Raw genomic sequence first — 14,973 nt, 5'->3', positions numbered from 1 at the left:
TTGCAAGTTTCGAGTATTTAATTTCAGGGGGCCACTTAGAGCAACATTTTGAAACAATTTCGCTAAAAAGAGGAGAGCTATTTATTCAACGAAAGTTCGGCAAAATTCAGCTGATTATTCCATTTGCGCTTAGTGTACAAATTGAATTTTAACTAATTTCATTTATTATGTCATAGAAAAGGCTCAGTAGTGGATAATTTGTTTTATTCAGACTCTATTTCATTGAAATTATAAACTCATAAATAAAATTAATTGCTAATATGCTCATGTTGGAGTGGATGTGTTTCTTTGATGAAAATGTGCTTCTGTTTATGGATTTAACATGTTGCAAATACAAAAACTGCCCAAGTTATTATAGTGAAATTATTCGTAAAAAGCTTATTTTGATTAAAAACCACTAATTAACACGAAGTAATAAATCACGCTATTAGCAGATCTACACTAACATATCCCTATACGCTCATTAACTTTCGCGAAAGGTGGAAAAACGAAAAAGTCAAAATGAAAAATAGTCACGGCTGGTTTCAAATCCAGGCATGAAATTATAACACTCTCAAGTGGGAGCAGGCTCACGCTTCGAAAACTTCGCTTTTTACCGGAGAATAAAAAATGGCACAATTAAGAGCAATACGTAATAAAAAGAAACACGTTTTCCCGATTTAAATTTGAATTTCAGTTAATTTTTCGTTTAGCTAACACCCCGTTTAATCAGGGAACATATTCCTGCAGGCACTCGCTTTTACATGTAGGATATATTTTTGTATTTATTCACATAACTTTATCATTTTTATTTGTGGGCAAGGCTTAAAAATGAACTTATTCAGATTAGCTCATTTTATTTTTGCTGGTTTTTTCGGCAGTCATCGGTAGCGTATTACAGTGTACCCGTAAAGCATGGAAGAAATAAAAGAAAGTTTATACAAATAAAGGAATAAAAAATGTTTGGATAGGTTAAATCTAAATTTTACTTGTGCACAATTTGGCATAAAAGCATTTTTCATTAATTAATGTCTACGACACTGACTATAATTTTTTTGTAACTACATCAATTTTTAAAACCGCTTTTCAAAATATGGCATAATTTTGCATCAACGATTTCTAAATTTTCAAATCATTACATAACGACTTCTTTTAGAAACAGGTACATATTTTTCTTATTTTTGAAGTTTTCTTTAAAAAACTGATATTTTAACAGTTTTTATTTCGATTTGATCAGATCAGGCACTTTCAATGGCGGTATAAAAAACTAAACTTGCCATTAAAAAGCTAGGTGTGCCTTAATATTTACGAAATTAATATTATTATTATTTTTTTTAGTTTCATCTGTTCGTATTTTATTTAATGTTCCATACTTTACGTTCACACTCTGTTTAAAAAAGCTTTTTTAAAAACGTGGCATTGCTTTACATTTGCATGTATGTACATAAAAACATTACCAGTTACGTTCAAACTGCGATACATAAAATTATACATTTGTAATAAGAAGTTTACAAGAACGTATAGTTCCTAGCGACTAGTTTTCCATATAGAAAACATCGGGAAAATATCATTTTCTCCCTAAGGATGCATCCGAAACAAACAATGCTTTCCTATATAAAATAGCAATCAACTTTTATACTCGGTTATGTTGTATATATGGATATTTTTCTATTTAGTGGAGCGGAATTTTCTAGTCAATCCATGTTCCACAATTTTATCTGAAGATTCGAAACTGAATGTCAAAATTTCCAATTTCGGTAAAAGTTCACTTAATTTAAGAAGCTGTTTGTTCATAGAAGCTTTAAAATCAATGAAGCAATTCCCCTCTTTAACGTATTTAGAACCCAATAAATTTGGGCGACTCTGTATAGGTATACAAATATTCGTATCTATTTTCCTGTTCCAAACACACGAATACGCAAAATTCGATATGAATAGTTGTGGAAGTGTTTTTCAAATGCAGATAATTCCAGAATTTCGCAATGCATTCTATTGTTTTAGGCGATCAACTGCCGAGGAAAATGAAAATGGAAGTATTATCACTTTGCACTTAAGAGTACAAACGTACGTCGAGCCTTGTTCCAGAAATAAATTCCTGAAAAATCAACATTTTTGTTCAACCAATAAATTTCAGATTTAGACGATTTTCCACATAGAGACAATGTAAACAGGTTTATTTACTGAAGCGCGTCGACGTACAAGCAAAAAGGCAGATTTTAAGTAAACAAAACATGAACTTTTTTGCAACAGATAGCGATTAATTGGTTTCAGTCGGGTTCGGGATTAGTCAAGGGTGTTTTGTGGCGAATTTATTATCCTCAAATTTTCGAGAAAACCTTGCATTTTATTATGCAAAACGCGTCAACAGAAAAGCAGTATATAGTATTCTCATTGCATGATCTGCTGTCGTTTTACCGGTGAAAACGGCTCTTGATTGGAAATAATAATTATTGATATTGATAATTTGCGGTAAGTGAGAAATGCTTAAAGTATTGCGACTGAATTCAGTTTTATAACTATACTAGAAAGCAACTACCAGCCCTGTTGGGTAGATAGTTTTATGCCCGGATTTTTACACTAACAAGGGTACATTTTAACTTAAAATAAAGCTTTGAAGAAGATTGTTGTAATTCAAAACACTTTCTTATTCACAATTAACATTAACTATTGCTAAAATTTAGCGTATCTGATTTACAGTTTTCATCGCCAATATTTTCTTTGTTCTTTGGTAAATAGTCGCATACTTAAGATATGAAACCCTCTACATATTTCTAAAATAATTACACAGTTTAAATGTATTTGTTTCAAAATACTTTACTCTTTAGATACGTACGTTAAAATTTGATTTCCGATTTAAATCAAATTAGACTAGTTTTTCTTATGTCTTAATAGGAACGTATATTTTCCACTTTTAAACGTTTCGTTACGTAAGTCAATTAAAAACATAACTTTTTCTTCATTTCGGAGACAAAATTTAAATCAGATTTCAGCATCTTCCTGCCTATAGGAAATAATAAACAATTTTGATTTGAAATTAATATAAATTTGTGGTTAGATATTTAAAAAAATATGGTTCTAGTAAAAATTAGAAGCATGCGGTACTTTTGGATTACAGGGATAAGCGATAAATAAGAAATACTATTTTATGCTGCAATTCCTTATAAACTAATATTTACATATTCTTTATATTATTTTCATATTTTATTATTGTATTTTCCGAAAATTTGAAGTGTATACGACGAGTCTTGAACTTATTTGTTAACTGAGACATTTAAAATAATGTTGGACATTTAGAGGAAAAAACACTGTTCCACTTTTTGCTCTTTTGTCACATTAAATTATCTAAAAATATTTACTTAAAGTGACAAAATCAGACATTTTTTAGTTTTTACCCTTATATAATCCAAATAAAATTTCACACTTTGTACCTAGAAAAAATATGAATGCAAAATTTATTCATATTTCACCAGTAAAATAACTTATAACTTACAGTACCTTACTCATTAAACAATTATAACATTAACAAATAACTTTTTAAAATTGAATTTTGAATTGAAAAAACGTTTTGTTGACCTGCGAGTACAAAATGAAATACGGATTTTCCACTGAAAAAATCTCCTACTCTATGGTGAATAGGGCTAAAGTTTTCTACAAATCCAAACTCACCGACAGTTCTGCACAACTGCCCCTTTAACCCGAAAAAAACATTTCCAACTTCCAATTTGATGGAAAAAATAAAAAAGGTCCTTGGCCAGATCAAAGGGAAATTGCGGAAATTCATTCGAAAATTTTCATTGTTGGCCTTTGGCGAGGTTTGGAAAAGTTTCCCCCATTTGCTTAACAGTTTTTTGGTTTAATTTTAGTTGATCGCATGGACTGCAGGTCATTTTAAGCTTGAGTGCCACACAATTATTTGCTTAATATTATTTCGTTTCATTCAAAACTTTGTGTGAATATATTACACTCGAAGCTCAACTTTTAAAATATATAACATCATATTTTTCTTATTTCTTAAAAGTATTAAATATCAGTAGTTTCATACGCTTAGTGTGTATCAGCAATACCAGTCTTTGTGTAGGTAATTTACTAATAAAGCTTTCAGCGTCTATGGAAGCTTTAGAGCTTTATTAGTAAAAAATTTACTTAATGGTTAGCGTTGGAGCTTAAATGTGTGTTTCATTACTAGTAAATTTGTAAATTATGCAATTATCTTCAGTTAGATAAACAACAGAAAAAATGGACGCATTTAAAACTAAAAAACAGAGTTGAAGTGAACATTTTATTTAATTTGGATATTTTGTTTGAGTTTTCAATTCTGCACTTGTAAAATCTATATTAATTTAATGAGCAATACCGAAATAACTATAGAGTTTGAGTGAGCTTTTGCTTACAATATTGTTGACAAATATAAGTGTTGCATTTCTACTTTCAGTTCTACTTGGGGATTAAAGATACAGTTACAGTTAAACCACTAACTAAAACACTTTCCATGATGACACATAGTGAACAATTCAGTTAAGCGAAAACTTCCCTTTGGAAATGTGGAATTGTCAACTTGGAGACACTATCTGACCTAAATTGTCCCCAATATCTATGGCAATAGCCAAACTTTCATATAAACTTATACCACAACGTGTAATTTAGTTATTTCTTGTGTATGCAGGTCATATTATTATTGGGTGCATACAAGCGTATAACATCCGGTCTGAAAATGGCATGTGCACTATATTCTTCCAACTTTCCAGGTTGCGAAGGTTTAAATTAAATTTTAGATGCATCGTGGCGATATAACGGAGTTTTACTGCTGGTTCTGTTTGTCGCAAATTACATTCTAGCAATTAAACTGTAACCACTTTTTCATAAATTTGTGGACTGTTTTAATGTGGATATTTCCTATTTAATGTGTTCGATTTGAAGAAGTATTATTTAATCGAACATTTTATTTTATGATGCATAATATTGTACCGTGGATGGCCGAGTATTAACTCTTTATTTTGTAAAATGTAAAGTTGTTTTTTTTTGAATTTCGATCCCCCATTCCAAACGTGAGTACCCAGGCCATTTCCGTTACAATATGATGTTAAAAGCTTTCAGTACGCAGTCAAACTTAAAATCCAGAAATTATTTCCTTTCAATATACATGTGGAACATAAACAATCGCGGTTTTTTGGTTGATAACTGAAAAATTGTTTTGTCGATATTTTTGAAATTTGGCGCAGAATTTGCAACAGGAAAGAGGTCATTTCGTCCCAAGTATATTGAATTTACAAAAAAGTGGAGTCCCCAAGCACAACCTGGCCAATACTTTTACCGAAAAATATACTACGTCCTTTTAATTTACCTATTTTTGTCGGATGAAGCCAGTTCCCATCCAGGTTTATTTTCTAATAAAATTTGTTTTGTCACTCGCTTAGCTCGGGAAAATTTTTTTTCATGTTTCTGGAACATTTTTTTTTGAAACGTTTTTTTTTCATGTTTCTGTTTCTCTTTTCTAGAATAGAATGGAACAGAATGAAAATAGAGAGGAAAATGGCAGACATTTACGTAAATAGTAGGAACTCTAATAAAAAATCGACGTTGAAATAGTCGCACAAATTTAATTATGAAATATAAACGCTTAAGTATATTAATTTACACTAGAAATTTTTTTTTGTATTGATCGAGAAGTTAGGCATCCTTCATGCAACAACTATGTTTTCGGGAATTCGCCAATGCTTTTTTACAAAATGCAAATATTTTCTCTGATAATTCACACCAATTTAAGACTGTGAGTCAAACCTAGTGCGTTGGGCTTTCACCGAAATATTCAATTTTCAGAATATGTTGGAAAGTGCGAAACAAAATTGGGTCTAACAAAATTGAGGAAACAAAATCAAGTGTTGTTCGAGCAAAACTTCGATCTTTCATTCGATGAGTGTCTTTTAGAGCATTTAGGCTTCCAACTATTAGCTATTTAAACTTAATTGTTAGTTCTTAGTTAGATAGAAACTTATGCAGAAAAACCAACCAACCAAACCAATAGTTATGTAGGAGGGTGCAATGCTTTCTTTCAACGCAGGCTTTTTATTGATTTTATTTCCGCATTGAATAAACTTTCGTTTTTTTCTGACACCAAAAGGATAAAATATATCCAAGAGACTAACCCACAAAGCTCTTATTGACTGTATCATTTGTACCGACTAGGGATTTCACAAAGCAAGCTTTGTATGATTCGCACACTTTCTCGGGTAACAAAAAGTATCGTTTATTCAGAAAAAAATGAAGAAAAATTGTTCTTGAGTATTCGGGAGGGTTTCATTTTTAATATTTGAGTTTAAAGGTAATAATATTTACATCTTATAAAGGCGATTTATATTTTCTACTTACATCGTTTGTACAGAGTGATTCAAAATTGGCGTCATTCATTATATAGGGGTGTCTGGAGTACATTTGGAGACTACCGAAAAAGTTATTTCAAATTTATTTTTTGATGACATTATTTAGTTGATGATAATGCATTTTGTACTTTTAAATGGTTTTATATTAAAGATATCTTCAATTTTTATACCAAGCCATTACAAATAAAACCAGGTTCTATTAATTTTTAACGACCACCACACAGCCAGATACCAGGTATTTCTTTCTTTATAAACATGGTACTTGAGCTGTATTTAACGTCTACTCTTGCTTGAAGTAGCTTTAAAATTGTTCCATTTGAAGCTTAAAATGGATAATAAAAATCCACCAGTTTCAGATTACAATCAAAATTGCATCGGTTTCCTTTCCTTGCAGAATAATTCGTAATTATGGTCATTTACGTGAACATCGGTCAAATCTTCTACATGTTCAATGCGCAAACCGGAGCATTGTTTATTAATTAGAAGCAAATTGGGCTTTTCAAGAAGGAAAGTGGCCACAGTTGAACAACTTAGTATCCTACAAGAACACTTTGTCCGAAACCTTTGCTATTTCAAGATATCCAGTTTAATTCATACTGAAATTGATGTTTAATAAAACTGAAGAACTTTGTTATGGATTTTGGATGTAGTGTCCTAAACATATGCGAAGGTACGCACTGAAATACAGGTATTTTTATGGGAATTCAATTGAAAAAGCTAAATTTTAAAACGTTGAATTATTATCGGCCGATTAGAGTGACAAATTTAAACTTCTGTTACAAAAAATATTCCGATTTCTCGATTTAACTTTAAAGTTAACATTTGCCTTGCTGATTTGCGCGAAAAGAAATAGGTATTTATGTAATGTTCATGCGAAAATTGTACGGTGCAGCTGTAAGTGAAATTTAAAACATTATTGCCGGAGGTATGATTGTGGTTTTTGAAAATATCTCAGTCAATAGTGTTTACTTTTCTTTCTAAAAATTTTTGGGTACTCTGCAAAAAACTCTCTGGACAAAACCCCCACAGAAATGACGTCAATTTTGGATCGCCCTGTAAAGTATTGCTTATTTTGGTTCAAATTAAAATATTATTACACTTTATTAAAATGAAATTTTACTTTATTGAATGAAGAGATTACAAATAAATGATGAACAGTGCGCTTTCAGTAAAAAGATGAATTGACAACAACTTATCAAAAGAGATAGACTTTTGAGGCCATTCCTTGAAACTGATGGGTTTTTTCAGGTTTTTTAGGCCGTCGTTGGGTAGAATTTTTTCTTGACGTTTCGCAAGCACGAGTGGCTTGCATCTTCAGACGTGGTTTGCCTGAAGCTTACTCTGTTCTGGTGCGATTCCTCGGACGCAGTCCGTATTTATGTACCGGTCTGTCTTTAACTGACCCTAGACAGAAGACCCCCCTCGCAACTGCAGGAATCTACCGGATTCCATGCTCCTGTGGAAGCGTCTACATAGCGAAACTACTAAAAGATCGGTTGCGACGGGAATAGAAGAACACCGACGAAATTGTAATTCGTGCTTGTGAAACGTCAAGAAAAAATTCTACCCAACGACGGCCTAAAAACCCGAAAAACCCATTAGTGACAACAACTTATTAGAAGATTAGATATTTATCAACACTTCTTAGGAAAAGCACAATGAAACGCTGCTTGAAAAGTTATATATACTTAAGCAAAAATCCACTTATCCAAATAAGTTAAATTTAGTTGTTCAAAACCATACAATGTATCATAAAGTCACCAAAAAAACATGTAATTTGCAACAAACGAATCTGTAGGTAGTTACACTGTACTGCATAAATCATAACTTACTTTGTATCTTTTTCTTGGCAAGGCCTTAAGTTAAACATTTTTTTTTAGTATCAGAATATTTGTGTCTACAAGGTATTTTGTAGAAATGTCTTCATTCAATTTTTTTACGGTAATTAAACTTAAAATTTAGGCGGAATTTTTAGGCCTTTCAACGCGATTTCAGAAAATGTCAAATTATCACTTTTGAGAAACAGAAATTGAAGGAATCGGTTGCAATTTAAGTTGAGGTAAGTAATAAAATAATGATATTCATAATAAAGCAAATGCAAGAGCAGAAAGACCGTTTTGCTCGATAGCCAATTTTGAAAGAAAGAAATATTATTAGATACTATTTTTGAAATAATGAGTTTAATGCCTCTATTTAAGTAAAGTAAAATTTGCCTTTGAAACCGATTTACTCAGAAACGTGCCCTTAAAGTATTGACAATTTTGCATTTGCTCAGATTTGGTTGTGAAAATCGGTCCGAAATTACTTTCCAAACTAACTAGCTCCAATACGCACAGAATGGACGAAAGTGGAAAAAGTAAATTTTCTCGGTCAAATCCAGTCGTATCTTCAGTGTGTTTTCGAACTGCTTTCATTTGAAGCCTATGGGCGAAAGCTCGAAATTTCCGCTATTTTATATTTATTGAAAATTGACTATCGTCGCGAGATTGAACTCCTTTTGGGGTGAAAAGTGTGGAGAGTTGAAAATATTTTTTTATTCAGTCCGTCCGCATGTAGCTTTTGTTATATTGGGAACATCCGTCATCTGAAACCCACATTCAAATGCCGAAAACCTGCGCTTTTTTGTGGTTTTTGAAATTTGAAAATCGTACCATTGAACTCGTTCCAATCAGGAGAGTCTGGATCGTTTGATATCATTAAATTTCTCAAACTTTCGGCATTTGAAATCTACGAAAATTCACAGTCTCCGCTTTTAATTGTTGAACAAAGTGTTGCAAATCGTTCTCGATGAACAAATTGAACTCGGTTTGGGGTGAAAAGTGTGGACATTTTGAAAAACGAACTTTTCTGGGACCATCCAGCTGAAAATTTTGTTCTGTCATGAATTTCTATTATCTGAAACTTGCATTAAAAAGCCGGTAATCTGCGCTTATTTCTGATTTTGAAATTTCAAAATCATTGCAATCAGGAGAGGGTGGATGGTGTGGAAAAACAAATTCTGGTTCAATTGGGCCCTGCATTCAGCGACTTTTTTTTATATTTTCTGAAAATTGAATATCGTCTCTAGATTGAACTTGAAAGTGTGGAGGGTTGCTACAAACAAGTTTTTCAGGGTCCATTCGGCTGTATTTTTTGTGTTTTTAAGAACTTCGGTATGAGAAACTGGCATTTGAAGGGCGGAAATCTGGGCTATTTTCTGGTTTTTTTAATTAAAATATCGGGCCATAATCGAACTAGTTCCAATAAGGAGAGTGCAGATAGTTTAAAAAATTACCTCATCGCCTTAAAAATATTTAGATATTTTATCTACTTTAGCCACTGAATTATATGTGCGTCACAGACTACAAGAAAGCGTGGGCAAGTAAATGTAAAATTAATAACTTTAGCAAAACCCTGGCATCAGTTTTCATCTGATCCAATACAAACGATGGTTCCTATTTAAGTGTATACAATATACAACGTACCACAAATCTTACTTTGGAAACCTAACCGCTTATCGTACCAAAAAATACAACAAGGAACTAAAAAATAGTACACTCTTTCAAACATTTTTCGTCTGAATAGGGTAGTAGTGTCCATTCATCACATGTTTCAAAGAGTTTTAAAGTCGAACACACGTTTAAATTAATTGGAAAACAGCAAAAAATATTTTATTTTAATGTTTAGAAGGACGGTACCTTTTGCCAAATAATGACGAATGTGGTTATCTGAAAAGGGTTTTTGAGAACCTGGATTTACAGGGCTCAAGACCGAAACACGTGGAGAAATGGAAGACTTTCGTTCAGCAGTGGACGGTTGAGAGCTGATGATGTGAGATTTGAATGCTTTTTCGTATAGAACGAATCACATATTTTTTAAAACTGAAGGATATACATTTAATATTTGGGCGATAATTCGTTTTAGTTTGGTTTATTTTACATTTTCCTTTTTTGTGTCGATAAATATTGGCAAACCTCCGACGTTTAACAATCATGTTCTTCACTGGGCATTTAGAAACGTTGTCACTCCGATTCCTTCATATTAGCTCCGGTCTTGTTTGTGATTGATATTTAATTAAAAAATCCCAGACTATTCTATTTTGATTTGGAAAAGTCCATTTTAATTATGTACTTTCCATTGGCTAGCATGCACGCAAGCATTTCAGATTTAGGCCTGGTGCACAAAATCAATTTCCAACCGTTTCGGGAAGCTTAGAGGTCAGCTCAACGACTAGGGAGCCATTCTGTTCCAGACCCTTTTGTCATTTTATTTTTCGGCGACCTTTTGGATGAGATAACGTTTTTAATATTTTATTAGCTTGGGGATGTTCTTCGGTTATAAGGAGAGGATGCGACAAGACTTAAGTGTTACTCTGGGAATTAATAAGATATTTAGGAGCTGCTTGCCGGAATAGAGATAGGTGATGTTTTATTTAAGAGAAAATCTTTCACGTGGATGATTGTAGAGTTTAGACGCATTTGCTAGTGGTGTCACTCGCCATTCAGTGGCTCTATTGACTCAATTAACTCATTTATTTCCAGCAAATTTCCGATATGCTAATGCCTAACACAAGTTCACTTTTTTGCCTCACTTTCAAGCTGCGAAATGTATAACGAATAATGAATTTCTCTGGCACAGATAGATGTAAAAGTTTCAGCTGCACACATTTCGAACTTTCACCTAGAAAGTTAAAAACTTTCATTACCCAATCAAAAGTTTTATTTACAAACTTTTCCAATATCATGAAGAATCGAGTTTCTAAAAAGTCCGGCTTGAAAAAATGTGCCCCCATTGCTCAAGATAGAGGTCTATTTGTATCCAACATTTCACACATTCTATCTGTTAAGTTAAATCGGCCCGGTGTATTTCAACTTATTTTGGACAACTTATATTAAACTTTTTTTTAAGTTAAAAAACTGGACACGAATCATCTGATAAATAAATTGCGAATTAAAATGTTTCTAGGCATATCTGCAAGCCAAGCTATACAGTAGAAAAATAAGTGAAATTAAATTTAAAAAACGTCTGAAATTATTCTGTTAAGTGCTATTTGAGCATATGGAATTGTGCTTCTTTATATTAAATGTGTAGAATTATTTCATGTGGATTGTTATTCGATATAATTTTAGATGCGTGAAATTATCTCAATCAGATTTCTTCTTTAATATAGAGTTACGACTTTTTTAGTTAGTTTAATCTCTAGTTAGTAGTTAGTTTAATTTGTAGTTTAGACTGTTTAATCGGACGTTTAAACACTGATACATTTAACTGAATGGATTATTTATAAATTATATTAAACTGAATCTTTGTTTTACCATGTTGCTCTGATTAGCTTGCGTGATTTAATTTATTTTCGAAAAACAAGGTGAAATATAACGATTGACAATGTTAAGGAGAACTCATGTCTGAATGTTTCTACTGATTGCAACAGATACACTTGTTTTTAAATTTTTACTGGATACTTTGGGAGATTAAGAACAAAGCTTGGAATTTATCAGACGGCACACACTATAAACTATGAAACTAAAGAAGCAATAAGATTTTTTTTCACTTTAATGCCATCCAGCGAATAAAACTGGAACCGGATGTATTTTAAAGCTTTAGCAGTCTTTACCTTACCACGTTATTACTTTTTGGGGTTTAGAAATTTAACGGAACGGTTTCCGTGTGGCAGAATAAAAGTAAATCATAAAATAAAATCAGACTCGAACTATCGAGCAACGGCGCAGTTAGAAAATTTACAATTTTTATCCTTTGTACGACTAGTTACTTGTTACTTCTTTGGTTAGATCAAGCATCAACTTTTATTACACACCAAATTGTATGGTAAATTATAAGCAGAATTTCAAGATCATAAATTAATTTCACAAGAATTTACTAGTTCATTGCTGATAGCTTTCAAATAAAAAACAACGTAAGGAATTTTATCGTTTAACCGAATGCGGGTTTGCGTAATATATGGGATTTATTATCTCAGTTTCTTCACTTTGTACCAGTTTCATTTCATTTTGGAAACTTGCGAAAGTTATAACTTTCTAAAACCCTTTCAACCGTGGAACCAGAAAAATTATTTCAAAACTTTTGCCGCACTACCATGTCTATATTTTCCCCCAAGTTTCCGAACTTCAAACAACTATTGTTGAAAGCTTTGTAATATGCGTCATTTTTGTGTCTCTTTGGAGGGCTTTTCATGTCGGTAGGGTGTTCTCGCTCCCGTCTCTACTACAAGAAAACCGTATAACATTTTAGAATCTGATCTTGAGTTTTAAATTATCAAGCGCCATTTTTTAAATAATCTAGATTGAGAAGCCATAATTGAAACTTTCAGATTAATTGTAACTCGATTTTTTTAAAATTTATTTTAATTAAGGAAATACATTTGGCGTCACTTCATGAGAATAGAGTGCTAAACAATTTTGTTTTCTTTTCAGGAGAACGTGAGACATAGTTCGACAGAGGGTTTACTGCTCTTTTGCTTCTAGAATATGATTCTCCAAAGTATAGGTAAGTTGCAAAATATGTTCATAAGTGACGTGAATTGAAATTCCTAGCAAAAGCAAATATACACTACATATATTCCATATTTTTATTAGAACTTTATCACTTTTAATTGTTGATTATAAATAATTTGTAACCAGTTTTATCAACGTCCATTTAGTAAATACGAGTTGAGCGCTGCTTGAATCCTAAAATGATCAAGTTTGAAAAGTTCAATTTGCCGACATCAATTGCTGGTTGGAACAAATGTGGCATTGATTAAAATATTTAGTTGTGGGAATGTTATTTCTAAACTACTTCGCTACCTAGCCTGTTATTAAAAGTATTTATTAATAAATATAGTTTATTATTTTGTTATAGCTTTATATTTATTTAGTTGAAAATAGAATTCAATGTTGAGTAAACAACTAACTCCAACAAACTTATATTTAATTCAATGTTCAACGAAATTTTGTAATTCAATCCATGTAGCAATTTTGAAAACGAGTTTGCTTTCTTGTTGATTTTATCAATAGCGATTACGGTCTAACTTTCCGCACTTTTATCTGCTTACTTTTACTTATCGTTTTCTGTGCTTACTCGCGTTACAAGCATTACAATGCTAGACGTTTCAGCAAAGGTATTTGTCTTAAAATTTAATACAGCAGCTCCACAAACATGTTTTGCATGCATAGCTCGTCCTTAATTCGATAAAGTTCTCTTTTAGACATTCTGCGTTGGTAAAGAATTCCATGCATTTATTTTACGGGTTTGTTAGTAACGAAAAATATATATCGTACAAAATGAGCCTGGATTAATCAATTATAACTATGCAGTTATTTCATTCATTTTGTGGATTTCCTATAGGTATAATAAATCATGCAACTTAAACTCTTGGTGATGATTATCAATGCCGGGCATGGTTAGTCCTAAGTGTTTTGCGGGACGCAATTTCAATTAAACTTGATACTAATTTTACTATAATTAACGTCAAAGGTATTTTAGTGTGGTCTATAATTTGATGAAACGTTCGTTCGATTCGAGGTTTTAACAATGTTCGCACAAATGTGGGCAATTGGGAGCAAAATTATCGCTATTTATCTGCGGACAATCATAATCTAAATTCAATTGCATACGGTAATTTGGCATAAATATGGCTTATTACGGAAAACCCAAAATTGAATTAAAAGCTAATTATGGAATTCGCATAGGAAACATCCGGCCCTATCGATATGTTTTTCGATCAATAGTGAATAGCAGTTTAAGGGAGAGTGATCGAACTCTAATAAATTTATTAGGCGGTTAACAATAGGGTAGAATCCCTGTTGACGGTATACAAAAAAATAGGGACTAGTTCTAAAACACGAATGAAAGCGTTGTTGAGCTTTGTCGTAATTTTTTTTCCTGACTGTGTGTAATTGTTATTATATTCTTTTCCTTCCTGGGTTTCAGTCAAAGTGTGAAATAAAATTTTTTATATCGTTTATTTCATAACGTTTCAGCGAGACAAGAGTGCCATCATCACATTTAAAATTCACACAAACTCATAATTGGAAAACATTAGATTCCTTTAGGTCTTTGCTGTCTTGAAACCTCAAATTTGTTTGAATTATGGTCTATATTTTCTGTAGACAATAATTCGAAATGTAGACAATAGTTCAAACAAATTTGAGGTTTCAAGACAGCAATGACCTAAAAGAATCTAGACTGAAACCCAGGAAAGAAAAGGAATATAATAATAACTTTGTTATCAAGCTTTCAATAATTCAATCGAAAGTTTTTCAAACTTCCTCATGTTCGACATAAAAAAATTGCGCCCTGAAAGCTGCTACCAGCAGCCGGTTTAAATGGCTGAAATAATTAATTTTTATAAACACCCCAAGCACACTTCTGGAAAATTCTCTCTGCCTCATAAAACGTTATTACTATTCGAGTATATTAATAGAGAATGAAATTGAAACATTCAAATAGAAACTGTTATTACTTCCCATTCGGAAAGTTCTTAGATAAATATGTGGAAAAGTTTATATAGGTTGTAAAGATCCCATATTGGAAATCACACGTATCACACCTTCTGCAAATTTAATAATCTTTCACGTTTCCTTTACCTGAGATTATATTAAGGGTCCATGTGCTGTAATATGCAGTCAGATTATCACTC

This window comes from Dendroctonus ponderosae, unplaced genomic scaffold, assembly GCF_020466585.1.
Source record: "Dendroctonus ponderosae isolate FM_Combo_2020 unplaced genomic scaffold, Dpon_F_20191213v2 Dpon_F_20191213_138, whole genome shotgun sequence".
In the NCBI taxonomy this organism is placed as follows: domain Eukaryota; kingdom Metazoa; phylum Arthropoda; class Insecta; order Coleoptera; family Curculionidae; genus Dendroctonus; species Dendroctonus ponderosae.
The sequence above is the reverse complement of the archived record's forward strand: the minus strand, read 5'-3'. Positions refer to the sequence as shown.